We start from the raw sequence: 16,732 nt of genomic DNA on the forward strand, positions 1-16,732 counted from the left end.
TCTCCACTCTTTGATTTCCAATTCCATCCTCCTATTGCAGATCTGCATTAACTCTTTCTCAGCCTAGACTATTGCTTCTGCTTCAGGAAGTTTTTATTCCAACTTATTCTATAGATTATCATTAATTCCACTGCTTCTTTTTATTTGGCAAGGTCTTTAAATAGCTGGGATAACACATACATTTAGACAATAAAGAATATTTTGGTTTGTTGAATCTTAGATGCTATTCTTGATATTTCTACTTTGGGAAACTAAGCATGTATATCTCCACTTAGCTTTTACATAGATTTTAGGAATAAATATTATTAATAAAGAAGAAACCAGCTGCCTTTGTAGTTAGGTACAAATTTTTGCACCCAGATTTCAGTTCTTCTGTATAGAGTGAAATCTCATATGTTAAGGCAGAGTGTAGGTAGGGATAATCCTTGTAACCTAATACTGGGGAATTCACACTGACTAAAGTTTTTTGCTTTTTTTTTAACTTGAATTTGAACTCACATCTTTGAACATGAATCATTCTCATTTGCAGCAGAAAGAGATCAGACAAAACAGAGAAGTGTGAAGAACTGCATGAAAACCAGGAGAAAGTTAAAATAATCAAAGAGAAAAAAAGTACAGGTAATGACCAAGGAACTTTCATTCCAGAACACAAGGACATTCACATTAATGGGGTCTATCATCATTTTCTTTTGAACACTTTTGGCCCAACAGCTTTGAATTTATGTGATGGACTCAGAGTTGCTACCCTGATGAAGTGGAACCCTTTCCTAGTTCATGTAGGTTTAATTATGCCATTTTCTTTCTGATAATTTTAATAACTCTCCATTAATGCTAACACTGCCTATAAACAATAGCTACTCCCACTTATAGGATTTAACACCATGCTATATATTTTGAATCAAATAAGGCCATATTTTTTTCAAACACATCCCAAACTTTTCAATGTTATAGTGTTAGTGTATTATTCTATTTTTTCATAATTTCCTCTCTGCTTTTGTCTTTAATTATTATATTTTTTTTCTATTTTTGCTTTCAGCATTTAGGACTTGCTTTCATGATCCAGGGACAATTACAAATCTTTCTTCTTCCTGCTGACTTCATCTTCCTTCTTTCAGGCTGTGTTCTTTATAAATATAATGCAATTTTGGGGGTACATTTTCTTCCTATCTATAAAAAGTTCATATCTTAGTCTTAATACACACAACAATAAAAAAAATGATCCCATTGATTAAAGATGGTAATCTATAGATTTCTTTCTTACTAATGAAAAACATTCTGTGAATATACATATATACACACTATTTCTCCTAGAGACAAGTTTAAAAGTATAAATATGAGGAACCTAACTTCTGAACAAAAACCCTATGTGGTTTTTCAGGCCTAATAAAAGGTAAGCAAATGCTTTATCTGGTGGGCCTCATGGCAGAGTGCTCATCCCAATACAATAATTAGTGTAGAGCTAATACATTGCAGGATCTGAAAGGAATTTCAGTTGGAAACTCAGGTCCCAGGAGCTGAGTGTAGCCAAGTGCTTCTTATGCATATTTTTGTTCCTAGATTAGGGTTACTCTTCAAAGGTCATCACCCTCTCTCTGACCCTTACAACCATAAAAAATAATAGCCTTTTTTGTGGGCTCCCTCAGTGGTAAGCTGACTCTCGCATCTGTGCTGATGCCACCACTGTGTGCCATCCCACTGGAGGAAATGCAAGTGCTGGTGAGGATGGCACTTCTTGTGCTTCAGCCTCTTATTTATACCATCACAGTGATACAAGGTGTGATTGCTACTTTCATTTTGGCTTGATGTCTTAAAGCTGCTCTGCAACTAAGATGTCTCAAGCTTAGCTGAGTTCCAGGCAAAATCATGTCTTCGCCCTGCCATTGTCTTTATCTCCAGCTTACATAGTTGTAATAAGTCAATTAATAAATTCAAAATGACTTACCTTGGTCTATATACCCTGATGATCTAGGTCTTATTTTACTCTCTTAGTTTGTTGTACATTATCTACCCCCTTGGTAATCAATCTCTAACCAAACAGGCCTTATTTCTATATGTGAAATGGACAGATATTTTTTTTCAATCATCACTGCACTGCTTCTTCTTCCCCAGCATGCTATTCCCTGTGTTCTCACACGCTAGGATTGTTTCATTTCTATAACAAAAAGACATGAGAAGAACTATGTACAGGAGGAAGAGATTATTTGTAGCTCATGTTTCAGAGTTTTCAGTCCACAAATGACTGACTCTATTACTATGGGCCTGAGATGAGGAGGATCATCATAGTGGAAAGGCATAGCAGAGGAAAGCAACAGGATATTGCACCAAGGAAGCAGAGAGAGCTCCACTCACCAGGGACAAAATGCACACCCCAAAGGCACACCTCCTGTGACATAACTGCCTACACTTACAACCCAGTTAATCCACATTAGTGGATTAAGCTGCTTATTAGGTTACATCTCAAAACATAATTCTTTTTTGCTTCTGAACATTGTTACATTGTACCACACATAAGATTCTGGGGGACACTACATGTCCAAACAATAACATTTGGCCCCTGACTCCCAAAATCTCACATTCATTTTTCTCATAATGCAAAACACATGTATTTCATTCCCAAGAATTCATAGTCTTAAGATTTTTAGCATTGTCCAAAATTTCAAGTCCAAATCTGTCATGAGCCTTTCATGGGTTGTGAACTATACACATTTGAGTGTATGAGAGGACTTTTCTAGCCTTATGCTCTTTTGGGGCTGTTCCATGCATGTGTGCCTTTTCTCTCGCTCTGCCTGTGATCCCACACAGCACCTGAGATGGGCATGACTTGCCAAATGTCAGTCAATCTGCTTACCACAAGACATCAGCAAGCAAGACTCCACCCTCTGAAACTCAATTCCTTGCCTTGTTTGTGTGGAACTTTCTATCAAATATCTTTCCCCTAAATAAATAGAGGGTTTGGGGGTGTGCTCTCTCTCTCTCTCTCTTGTCTCTTGTCTCCCTTTCTCCAAATGCCTTCCAGCATTAGAACTGACACCAAATTTCTCAGAGCCCTGAATGCTGTGATGAATTAAAATTTTCTTCACCAGATAAATAAGCCCATCACCTTTAAATTCAACCTCACTAATGTTCTTAGGACATTGGCAAGATATGGACAACTTCTTTGCAAGAACATAACACAGATGTCTCTATTCTAATTTACAATAGCCTCCTCCTCTGAAACCTCATCAGCCCTATTTTAACTGTCTACACTCCTACAGTCATTCTGGTCTTCTCGGGCCCCACCAGAATTGTCCATTAACTCTGCTTCCAGCATTTCAATTTTTCAGCTCTCATCTCTAAACTCCTAAAAATTCCTCCCACAAACTCCAAGAAATCTCCAAAAGCTTCTGAACCTAATGGTAAGATTAGCCACTGTGAAAACCCTTTCTTGTCCATACCAATTTCTCCTTTAGTTAGCTTTTTGTCACTGTGACCAAAATATCTGAGGGGGAAAAATGTAAAGGAGGAAAACTTTATTTGCAGTTTACAGTTTCAGAGGTCTCAGTCTATAGATGCCTGACTCCATTGCTGTGGGCATGAAGTTAGGCAGCACATCAAGATGAATGGGCATGGAAGAGGAAAACAACCAAAGGCATCTCAACAAAGAAACAGAAAGAGTTTTCCTTACCAGTGACAAAATATATACCCAAAAGGCACACCCCCAGTGACCTACCTCTTCCAGACAAATCAGACCTGCTTATGCTCACCACCCAGTTAATCCATATCAATAGATTAAGCCATTGATTATTTTATACCTTTCACAACCTAATCATTTTGCCTCTGAACATTCTTGTACAGTGTCACATATGAGCTTGTGGGGGACACTACATATCTAAACCATAATAGTTATTTAGGTGACACAGTATTGATTTTTCAGAGTGTTTTTCACTCTCATAAGAAAATCAGCTGATACCCATTTCTTCTCTTTACATTTATGGTCTTTCTTTACAGGGCTCTGTACTGCATAGGACAAGTGCCTGCAAAATAATATATGCACAATTAATACTTGTTTTGAATGCATTTATGAGTAAATAAATGACTAAAATGAGAAACAATATTGGTTTTGTATGTTGTGATTTTATTTGTTAAATTGCTTTAGACTGTTTTCCAAATCATCAAATGTGCTTCAAATGTATGTTTTGGTTAATTTATCACTTTTTGCTTTATCATATACATCCCAATTTAGTTACCATTGTCTTTTGAGTGGTTATTTTATGTCTCCAAATATATTTTAGCAATAACAAAAATGCTATTTCAATGTCCCTGATCATAATTTTGGCATAGCAACATATAGGGATTAAGGCCATCAAGTTTAAGTTAATATTTTTGAATTAAAGTTGTAATTCTGAAATTTATCTAACCTAATAAATATTGAAAAAGTTTCATTTTTTATGTCTCTTTCACTATTAACTATACGGAAAGTAATAGGTTCATAGATTAATAAAATTACATATAAAATTAAATATCAGAATACCTAGCATATAATAAATATTAAATACTTTATTTCTCATTTTATACAATTGATTTATATAACTTAAAGAAGAAAATTGACTGGCTCAAAGGGAACAAATATTTAAGGTTGTTGATGTGTTAATAAAATATGCTGCACAATGCTTTACACTTTTTCTTGTGTTAGTGGTACTTGCAGTGGAGGTTTCTGATGTTTAGTTCTAGTCCATTTTAGTATCTGGTATTGTCTTGACCTTTTGGCTGTTGAGCAGGGCCATGCAATTAGTTCCAGCTAGTTTGTTCTGGTACAGGGGACTTGTATTACTTCCAGGCGATAGCATTTAATTGCCTGTGATTGTCTCTTCATCTCTCTCCTCATTTTCTAACAAGATAAACCATGAACTATTGTATTGAGATGTCAAAGATTGTGTAGCATAACTGAGAGGAAAAATAGGTCCCTTCCTTTCCTGGATTATACATGGTCAGGAAGTAAACTAAAATCCTGATTCTGTTGCTGCTTGTTAATTCAGCATAACTTGGTCCCCCAAGGTTTCTACAGATATTTTGTTGCACTATTGTAATTTCCAGGTACTTCAGAGAGATAGAAGAGAGAAACAAATGACCAATAGGTTCTAATCCTGACTAATTTACACTAAAATATTTTGTGAATTGGTATTTGCAGATAAATTTGGATATTTTCAGAGATATTAAATAAATGTAAGATCTTAATATATTCCATTTATATTTATTGCAATAAAAGTGCAGCAATAAACATATGTAATACAAACATATACATAATATATACTTTTATTTAAAAATTTCCATTTTTGATTTTGTCTTTTTAAATTACATCCATATTTCACATCAATTTTAAGAATTTAATTGCATACAAGTCATTTGTATCCCACTTAAGTTGAAACTTCTTTAAAATTTATCATTTGGCTTTTAATTTTGTGGCAGTCAATTAATATAAAGATTTCTTTAACACTTAAATCAAAAGATTTTTGTTTTTGTTTTATTTTTCACAAGTCATTGTTTCACAGGAAAAAACCACAAACTGCAAAATTGTAATGTTTTAAAGCTCCTAGAGACTTGAAAATCAAAAACATATTTATTCATATTTTAGTCAGACTGAAAGGCCCAACTAGAATAACTGTAAAAGTGGAAAGGTTTATTTGAGGACTCACAGTTTCAGAGGTCTTAGTCCATAGAAGGCCGGCTCCATTCCTCAGATTTTGAGGTAAGTCAAAATATTATGGTAGAAGGGTGTAGCAAAGGAAAGCAGCTCACATGGTGATCAAGAATCAGAGAGAGAGAGAGAGAGACTCAGCTTGCCAGATACAAATATGTACCCAAAGCCACACTCCATTTCTTATCTCCTCTAGCCACCCTCTACCACTTCAGTTACCACTAAGTTAATCCCTATCGTGGGATTAAATCACTGATTGGGTTAAAAATTTTACAACCCATTCATTTCCCCTCTAAACCTTCTTTCATTGTCTCACACATGAGCTTTTTGGGCACACCTCACAGCCAAACCTTAACAATTCATAATTTCTAAAGAATTACCATGATTTTAATTACAAGCTATTTTTGTATTCATTTGGATGAAGCTATTCTGTGGCAACAACAACAACAACAAAATTCTTGAAATATCAATGCCTTTATAAATAAAATTCTGACTTTACTGAAGTACCTAATAGTACATGAATGAATAAAGGCAATGTGGTAGATATTCACAAAGAAATTCTATTTAGCCATAAGAAAACAATATTCTGCCACTTGTGAAAACATATAGAAACACGGATGACATTATTTAACTGAAAAAAAGACAAACAGAAACAAACAGACAAACAAACTATGTGATTTACTTATATTTGCAATCTATAAAAGTTGATTCTGCAGATTTAGAGAGTAAATTGTGGTACTAGATCCTGGAGAGGTATCAGGGAGGAGTTATGGAGATGTTGGACAAATGTTAAAATTTTTCAGTTAGATATGATATATAAGTTTAAGATATCATTTGTACAAGACGATGACTATAGTAAATAATAGCATATTTCATTTTTCAAAAATCTAAGACTATAGAATTCGTGTTCTCATCACAAAATGATAAATATGTGAGTTGAGACGTTAACTAGCTTAATTTAGCCATTCCAGAATGTATAGACATTTTAAAACATTATGTGATTGATAAAAATATTCAATTTTGGCTGGCTGCAGTGTCACATTCCTGTAAACCAGCAGCTTGGAAGGTTGAGGCAGGAGGATTGGAGGTTCAAAAACCTTAGCAAATTGGCAAGATTGTGTCTCAAAACTAAAAGTTAAAGAAAGGATGGGGATGTGGCTCAGTGTTTAAGCACCCCTGGGATCAATTCCTGATACCAAAACAAGAAAGCAAGCAAACAACCAAACACACAAAAATTTTTAAAAATGTTAACTTTATCTTCGCATCTAAAAATTAGAAATAAAGATTAAAATGTTGTACTTTTCATTTTTTATATGTTTTACTTTGGATTCCAAGTGTTATAATTTAGATACAAGGTATTCTCTAAGAACTCATGTATAAGATAATGCAGGAAATTTTAGAGGTAAAATGAATGAGTTATGAGAGTCTTAACCTAAGCAATGCATTAATCCCTTAACAAGGATAACTGTAGGCAGTTAGGGTGTGGCTGGAGGAGCTAGGTTACTGGTGAGAGCTCTCTGCTTCCTGGTGTGATGTCCTGAGCCACTTTCCACTGCCATACCCTACCAACATGTTTTGCCCCATCTCCAGCCAGGGGTAATAGAGTCAGCTAGCTCTTTATGTACTGAGTCCTCTGAAATCATGAGCCCCAGAATAATTTTTTTCCCTCCTCTAATTGTTGTTGTTAGGTCTTTTGGTCAGAGCAGCGAAAAAGCTGACTAAAATACAAAGTTTAGCCAGGTCTTTCACATCTGTGCACAGAAGATAAGAGGGCTGGAGGGTTGTACATCAGCTCTGAAATGTTTCAGCCTTAAAGAGACATAATATGTCTTGTAAAAGAGGCTAAAAATACAGGTACAGTGTGATAAGTGACTGTGTTACTATATTTTTGATAATAAAATAATGCATGTTACTTTATAAATATCAGAAGAAATAAGTTAAACTTAAAAAAAATAAACTTTAATACCAATTTTTTTACACGTAATAAAGTTTAAATCAATTTTACCAGAATACTCTTCATTAAATAGCAACTATTTGCTTAAGCCTATAATATACACATATCTATAATATATCTATGAGTTATGTAATGTTAGACTTAGATATTATGTTAATTTCAAAACACAGAAAAACATAGAAGTATAAAAGGATTAAGAGATAATTGAAAGAAGTTTAATGTCTTTCTTCATTACCATTAAAGCATAGAGAGATATTCTAAGGACTGTTATTTTTATGAATATGAAATGTGAAAAGGCAGAATGTTGGGGACAGTTTCTATTCACAAGGAAAGAATTGATACTGATCAAGTAAAGGCAATATTGCTTGCTGTCTCACATGCCCAATTAAGAAAGGTATTAAACTAATTTCTTATATTTATGACTCTATGACTAGAGGTAAAAGTAATTTTTTAATTCTATTTTTAGTTGTAGTTAGACACAATAACTTTATTTTATTTATTTATTGATTGATTTATTTTTATGTGGTGCTGAGGATTGAACACAGGGCCTCCCATGTGCTAGGCGAGCACTCTACCGCCGAGCCACAACCCCACCCCCAGGTAGAAGTAATTTTTTAAAAATGAGTCAGTCACTACATTTTGGGTCCATAAGTATAATTCAGAAACCTGAATGTAAACCAAAATCGTGGTGGAATAGCTATAATAGAGCTAGAGATTCAGGAAAGACTCATCTTGTTTCTGGAATGAAAACAATGTTACAGCATTTCTACATTTCTCTATTTTTTCAAGTGTTAGATAAGGCTCTCAGTGTACAAGAATGAAGGCTGTAATTCCAAAAGACCCACCTGGAAGCTTTAAGAAACTTTGCATCCATTCACTTCTATATTTAGTTGCTTCCAGAAAATAGCAACAGGTTTCTTTTTCATTTTCCACTTATCTCCAAAGGATTCACAACTTGAGATTCTAACCCAGAACCATATATATCAGTCATCATTCTGTTAGTCTTAACAAATACCTGAGATAAATAAACTGAAAAAAAAGAAAATGTTTATTTTGGCTCCCAGTTTTGAAGGTTTCAGTCCATGACCAATTGATCTTGTTGCTTTGGGTCTGTGGAGAGCTAACCCATTGTGGCAGGAAGCATGTACTGAAGCAAACTATTCAAACTATTACTTACTGCCATCATATTCAATACTATATTCAACATGTACCAGACTCTGTTAAGGTCTGTAAACAAGTCAGGATGGTGCCTGGAAAATGTTAGAGTCTGTAAACAAGTCTGGATGGCGCCTGGCATTTTGCCAGAGGGAGTGGTTTGTGAAGTAATGCCAGAGAGCCATGAAGTGTGGAGATTCCTTATTGGTTGTATCGAGTTTATGTTAATTAGATAAGCTGTGTGGAATGTATAAATACCTCTGTTGTCCTACAATAAATGGCTCCTACTCCTGCTGTATCAATCTACACAAGTTGCTCGTCACCCCCAAGACTCTTTAAACATATCTTCTTCTAAACACCATGTTAGGGTCAGAGAGAAATAAAAAGACGGAATGCCTCCAATGATCTAAATCCTTCTTCTAGGTCTCCTTCTTAACAGTTCACCACCTCCTGATAGCACCAACCTGAGAACTAATCCCTTAACATACACAGTCCTTTGGGAACAGTTAAGATCCAAACTACAGCAGCAATGACCATTCTGTAAAAAAAGTATATAAAATTGTTAAAAAAAAAAAAAAAACATGGCAGGCTTTGCTAAGTTAAGACAGTATCAAAGAAACACCATGTTAGGGTCAGTAGAAAACTGTGTTGAACAATAATATGTTCGCAAAGTCTGCTTAGCAGATTTTAATTTTTTTTTTTTTTTTTTTTTTCTGATTCCCTTGGCATAGTTGCTTCTGTGAATGTTTTCTGTAGAAGAATATGGAGAGCCCAAGAAGTCTGTCAAGGAAAACTGCCCTACTTGCTCAGGTTTACAAACATTTCTCTTTTGAAGGTCTAATTTTTTATTCCACTTTAGCCTAATTGCTTTCCTCTCTTTTGATTCATAAAAAGTCCAGAGTCAATAATTACATTATTACATTATTATTTTTTAAAACATATGCACTTATTCTTCTAAAACTACATTTTGAAAATAGACACCTCATTTCTAAATAATGATAAATAAGTAAATAGTTTATGTCTCTCTGCATAAATTTTTTATGATTCCATTATATAGAAAAGAATAAATTTGGGATAGATTACATGATTACATTTTGAAATACAAAAATTAACTTTAATACTCATCTCAATAGGAGGGCTACTAACTTTCTCAGTCCTAATTCATGGTTGCTTAAAATTTCAACTTGACTTTCCATTATAAAAAAAAAAAATGCTGCTGTGAATACTTATTACCCCAAAGACACTGAACACCACAAAATGGAAAATATGTAAATAGGTAACATTAAAGAAGCCAAACAAAGTACTGAAAGATTTCAGTGCCCATACACACTATAAGAAAAATATTCAAATTAATTTTCTCCCCAGGAACATAATAAAATATACTATTTAAAACATAAAATGATGGTGAAAAGAATGCAATCCCTGTTTATGGTCAAAACTGTCATTATGGAAAATGTAATGAGCCTTCAAGAATATATTAAGGGGAATGTAAATGCATCACTGTTTACAGAGTGACGTAATTAACCTGTTCAACAAGTAGACCATATGTAAATTTTATGGCTTCCCTTTAATAAGAATCCATTTGTATGCACTCCCTATTAAGTTTGTCAGAGAAAAAAATTCCATCGTAAAACATTCTCAAATTATCTATGAAGTTTATATAGATATTTTGAAAAGCATTGTTTATAAACCAACCATAGTATATAAATGAGTTCTATTGCTTGATTTTTATTTTTTTGGATTGGCTACATGCAGACTATAAAATACCAAAGAGATCTTATTCCTTTTAATAAATTATCTGAATTCCACATCAATGACTTAGAATTAAATTCAGACATCTGCTTTCTTAAAGTCAAACACAGGATATTATTGAAAACATCTTAAAATACTCCATTAAAAATAGATTATGCTTTTTGATCCTTTGCCACTATATCAGCTCAGCTGTAACTTGCTTGTAGGAAAAAAAATCTCAGAGAATATGTACCCTTATGAATATCATAAAAACCTTTTTAAAGGTCACATAAAGTAGTTAAATTAAGTGATGACCACAAAAGTTAATTCTCCCTGCCAATCATACTGTATTTTTCCAGTGCATTATTTTCTAACTCTTCTTAAACATGACTTCATGTACTTTTGCCTCTCTCACCAAATGCCTAATAATTCCACTCCAGCATTCACTCCCAGTGCATTCTTACTACTCCCTAAGGACCTGAAGCAATACGAAGAGAACTTATATAAATTAATGCCATCACATTCAATACTATATTCAACATGTACCAGACTCTTTAACCATATCTTCTTCCTGCTGTTCTGTTTCTCTAAGGAAACTGCACTAAATCTTATCCTGTTAACAACTTGAAAAGTCATCATTCCAGCAATTTTGTCAACTCCTAGGAACATCAACAACTTTTTTCTCTTTTCTGGATAATTTCTATGAGCATATAAATATTTTGTAATGTTGTACACACAGATCTCAATTGTTCCTTTTGATACTGGCCAATTTTTCTCCTCACAAGTTTCTAGCAACACTTCTCCCATGAGTATGGAGGGAATATAATTTGTCTCCTATTAATGAGTACCATTTTTTAAAACACCCAATCAGACTTGTGCCTCCTCTATGGTGTAAAGTGTTCCAAAATTATGATATCCATAATCCAATGGTCAAATCTGGAGTATTTAAAGTATTTATGGTGCTTTATTTTTCTTTACTGATTTACTTAACAGAAAAAGTTTTCACTGCTGTTGACAATATTTTATTCTTTAGCGTTACAGAGTAGTATTTTCTTCTAAATTTCCTCTTGCTTTTCTGTTTCTGAATCAATCAACAATTAAGCAATTTCCTCCTTTGTATCATATCTCATGATAATTTGATTCAATTACTTTCTTTATAAAATATTGCTAATGCTGATTATTATTAAGATAAAAGTTGAACAAATTATAATCAACTTGCACTTTAGAATACAAACTTATGAAAAAAAGATGATAAACTACATAGTTATTATATTGAATTTTAAAACAACATGTATTCATGCTCAGCTATTTAGATCAAATAAAATAGATCAAAATTTTTCCCATGTTATAAAATATTATTTAATAAAATCTTCTGTTATGATTCAGTCTTATGCACTCAATATAATCTACAAGCTGTAATGTAATAGTGAAGAATGTCAACCTTTGTTTCATTCTGTGTGATTTTCTCTTAGTTACCTTCCAAATGCTTTCCAGTTCTAAAAAATGTGTTCAACATATCTTTCCCAAACTCTATTATTAACATCTTGGTGATAAATGTAGTTCTCTGAGATGGAAAATACTTAGAATTTCTAGTTTACAAATTGGCATGATGCAAGATTTTTTATGTGTATTTCCTTACATAGCATTACAGTTTATATACATAATTAATATTATCCTTAAGAAAAAGATTAATTCTCCCTGGTAGAATTTCCCTGGTAGAACGTGTAGCCTGACTTTTTTCTTTATTGTTATTAGTATGATGTGTCTTTCTACTTATCTTTACCTTTTGAACTTATAAAAATATAGTTTTATCACAAAAATTGGTTTCTTGTAAAAAACATAAGGTGCAGTTTATTTTTTTAATTTACTCTGACAACTATGTTTTAAGGTTTGTATAATATGTAACTATATATATCACTAGTCTTAGAAAAACTTTCCAGAATACTGCTTCACACTATAAAAAAGAAAAAAAAAATCTTGCATTAGAGTCCTTCAACATCTGCATACTGCGTCACACTGTTCTGCAGCAAATACTGTGCATTTTGTATCTGGTCCTGTATTCCTGTAATGGATCCTTCTAAAGGCTCATCAATTTTGATTGAGGCTCAGGACTCATGATGGATTTGCTTAATCCACTGACCACCTTTGCCAATAATAAATCCAGCCAAATCTTTGGGAATAGTTACTTGTGTTGTAATAATAGGTACCAAGATCACCATATAAGCCACGACCCCTGCATAGGAATAATCATATCCAGAGCCACACTGTGGTTCATAAACCATATGCCATTCTGATGGGCTCCATGTATCTATTGCAGAGTCCCAAGTTTCATCAGCACTGAAACTAACCATGCCATCGTAAGGATCTCCAGGTCTTCCTCTTCTGTCATAGGCCATTAAATCTCCTCCCCTAGGTGGTAGTGGTGGAGAAAGAGGAAGATTCCGAGCTCTGCTCCCACCCCGGCTACCTTGACCAGGAGGAAAGGGTGGGAGTCCTCCACGAGGGCTCATATTATCATAGTCTCTTCTAGAGGGAGGCATGGGACGCCCACCCCTACCAGGTGGCATTCTGTCGAAACCACCCCTTCCTCACATGGGAAATCCCACTGGACGTCCACAGCAGTCATCAAACATCATTGTAAAACCACCATAATCATATGTTTCATCATAAAAATTAGGATCATAAGGCTATGCATGTCCTTTAATGGGAGACTCAGATATAAGATCAAGGATGATCTTTATGCACTCTACCACCCTATCAAGCTTTCCGCCAATAAGAATGAGCAACCAATTAAAATAAATAAATAAATAAATAAATAAATTTAAAAAAAAAGAATGACTCTGTCAGTGGAATGAGGGGAGAATTCCTGGAAAAGCTTGATTGTGGTCTGAGTGTTCTCTTGAAGTTCTTTGATTTTAGCACCTTTGACCCCAATAATTCCTCCTACCAGACTCTGATGAATCAACAGTCTCAACTAGCAGTCAAAGTCTCTTCCTTTATAGTAATGGTAATTTAAGCATTGCACAGCATCAGATTCCAGTGGGAGCTGGCTGGTTGCAGTGGGTGATGGCAATTGCAGGCCCTCTTCCAAGGTAGGGATGATTTTCTTCAGAATTTCTCCAATTGTTTCAATATCAGCACTGATACTCAATATGCACTCAGGGCCACTGCTGTCTGGGACTGAAACACTGGCATTGTAGTCTGTCTGGAGAGCCTTAATATTCTTGCTTCCTTTCCCAATCACTGCCGTAGATTCTTGATCTGAAGCAGAATTCGTAATTCAACCATCTCATCTGTGTTTCTAGATCTTATAAACGCTTGCTCCTCTACCATATTTTCTGCAGGGTGCTTACCAAATTCGCCACTGGTTTCGGTGTTGGGGAAGGTTTCCTCTGGCTATTCAGTTTCCATTTTCTTGTATTAAATGGACACACCAGTCATGCGAATCTGCCATCCCCTCACAGCCGCGCTGCCTCAGAGGGTCACAGCTAGACAGAAAAAGCACAGGCCCCCTCGATTTAATTATTTTTATGATCCATTTTTATATTACATCTTCAGCATATCCATCTTATATCTGTATACATTTTAATTTTTTTTAGTTTTTGTCCCCAAATTTTCCAATATGCATTTACATTTAATCTAAATTTATCTTCATCTTAAAATAATAGCAATAAGGCTTTTCACATACACTACCATTGTCTTGTACAGGTGTGTTTCAGTTCCTCCTTCCAGGCACTTAGGAAAATGCAGTCAGCAATCTTAATTATGTCATGTGATATAATCACCCAATAGATTTGTTATTACTAGTAATTTACAAACAGTTATGTGTTAGATTGAATATGAATAAGAAATTAAATATTATGTTACTTCTCTATTTTTTCCCTTTTTATTATAGATCTGAATGTCTTCTCTGTATCATTTTTCTTCTCCCTGAAAAACTTATTTCTACTCTTTTACGGCCTGAGAAAGTTTTGCTTGTTGCTGTCATTGTTGTTAAAGTCAAGTTTCTAGTTTTATGGCTCTAGTGAATCTCTTCTAGGTAAAAAAAAAAAAAATAGATCTTGCATTGGAATCTAGATTTATTTGTCTTTCACATTTTATTGATGCATTCTTTGTACTCTAACTTAAATTTACTGAGGCAATCAAAGGCAATTAATTTTAGTTTATTCAGGTTTTATTGATCCTTATGATGGAAGTGACTACTTTTAAATTCTTTTCATATTGGATCTGAAAGTAGAAGTCACAATAGTATTCCAAATATTTCTTCTAACAATCCATTACTTTTTAAGAGGAGATTTTGCCTATAAGAAGTATATTTCCCATTGAAATTATAATGGTCAGATAACTATCTTTGGATATTTCCTTATTTTATTGAAAAATGAAAAACTTAACTGTTGGTAGCTTCCCATATTACTAAGACTTCATTGTATGTTTCTTACTTACTTGTGGAGAATCTCCTATATTTGTATTTATTCATGCTCTGATGAGTCTTAGCACATTTCTAGTTTATTCAAATTGTAGGTTAGTGAAATAATGAATTTTAAAGTGCTTGCACTCTGAAAAAATCTATGCGGCAATAGATTAGAAGCATAAAATAGAGTGAGGAGAATTGTGTCATGTTCCACTGGGAGATATATCTTTCCCTTCAGCAGCACATTAGAAATGCATGTTTTAGAAATGGAGGCAACCTACACTGTACTTTCCTCCCACAAGACACATTTTTCAGCCTTGAGCAGAATTTTATTCTGGGTAGATATTTTTGTGTGTGTGTTGGAAAAGCTCAAGAGTTTAATCTATTTAGTATTATTCTTTGTACTAGGAGAAATTGGCACATTGAATTTAAATGGCATTGAAAAAAATAAACCACTTACTTTCCAAAATGTTTTACTTAGTTAAGAGATGTCATATTTCTCTCTGTATTGCCAGTTTTTTTTTAATTTAAAAATAAGTTCAATGTATAACTAGATTATCTATAAAATCTGAGGGTTAAATGCTAAATATGAAGTGTATTGCCAGATTGAAATTTTCAATATATATAAGTGCATTTTTCATTTTCAATTATAAAATATAAGTATTATTTTTTTTCACTTTTGAAATATTCAGTGATCTTTTAGTTAGCAATATTAATGCACACTTTCTTTTCTGAATCAGGCAAGACAATATATGTGAAGAAGTATCTGAAAAAATTCTCATTTATGAATTATGTGAATTGGTACAAAAAATGTTTTACCATGTGTTTTGCTCATTGTAGACCCTTGACAAGAATAAAAATAGTTACACATATTAAATTATATTAACTAATTTATTTATAATTTAATGCATTTAAGATGTTATATTTATTTGGATGAACTCCATTTTTCATTATTTTCTATGTATTGAAACTTGCTTAAAGTGCTTAAAAATGCAACTTATTTAGGCAGAAATAATGATCTTGAATTATCAATACTAGACTCTAGTCTTAAGCTTTTTCTTAATTTTATGAAGAAATCTCAAATACAGAGCTACTGTGAAACCACCTTAACACTCCAGATTCCAAGAAGAGAGAAGTTATACATCAGGAGACAATTGCCAACCAGTAGCTCCCATGGAAGTCATTAGGACACTCCAAATTGGTGCGCACATTTATCTCCAAAGAACTCAATCAGAAAATACATATACCATTAATATTTGTGTCCCTGGGATTGAATCACTACATGAAGCTTGGAAGGGTTTAATCAATTTAGTGTTGAAATAAGAGTTCCTTGATATGTACTATTCCCCAAAGTAAAAAGAATGCTTTGGCATTCAGGACTCCAAAAATACCATGGTAAAAATAAAAGTGATTATTGAAATGATGAAACTTTAAATTATTCTAAATGATTATTTTAGAAATACAGGAGAATTTCTTTCCTCATTAAAATATACCACTGCAGGAAAATTATTGTTTTAAATGATATTATTATTATTATTATTATTATTATTATTATTATTATTATTTGTGGTGGTGCTGGGGATTGAACTCATGGCCTTGTGCATGTGAGGCAAGCACTCTACCAACTGAGCTATATCCCCATCCCTTGACTATCATTTTTATTTAGTTAATTTTATGTGTATATTTCTATTCTTATTATTGCAAATATAAACTATTAAATTTCAGTACATTTCTGAAAAAATACTCAAAAGTGAAGCTATTGTTATATCTCTTAGAAAAGATAGTATCAAATCTATAGTGGAATTAA

General features: G+C 33.5%; 1 pseudogene; it reads right to left on the bottom strand.

Annotated features, from left to right (window-relative positions):
• Window positions 1–12,437: 12,437 nt before the first annotated feature.
• On the bottom strand, window positions 12,438–13,925 carry LOC139701375 (heterogeneous nuclear ribonucleoprotein K-like; annotated as a pseudogene).
• Window positions 13,926–16,732: the final 2,807 nt, after the last annotated feature.

This window comes from Marmota flaviventris, chromosome 9 (assembly GCF_047511675.1).
Source record: "Marmota flaviventris isolate mMarFla1 chromosome 9, mMarFla1.hap1, whole genome shotgun sequence".
NCBI lineage: Eukaryota > Metazoa > Chordata > Mammalia > Rodentia > Sciuridae > Marmota > Marmota flaviventris.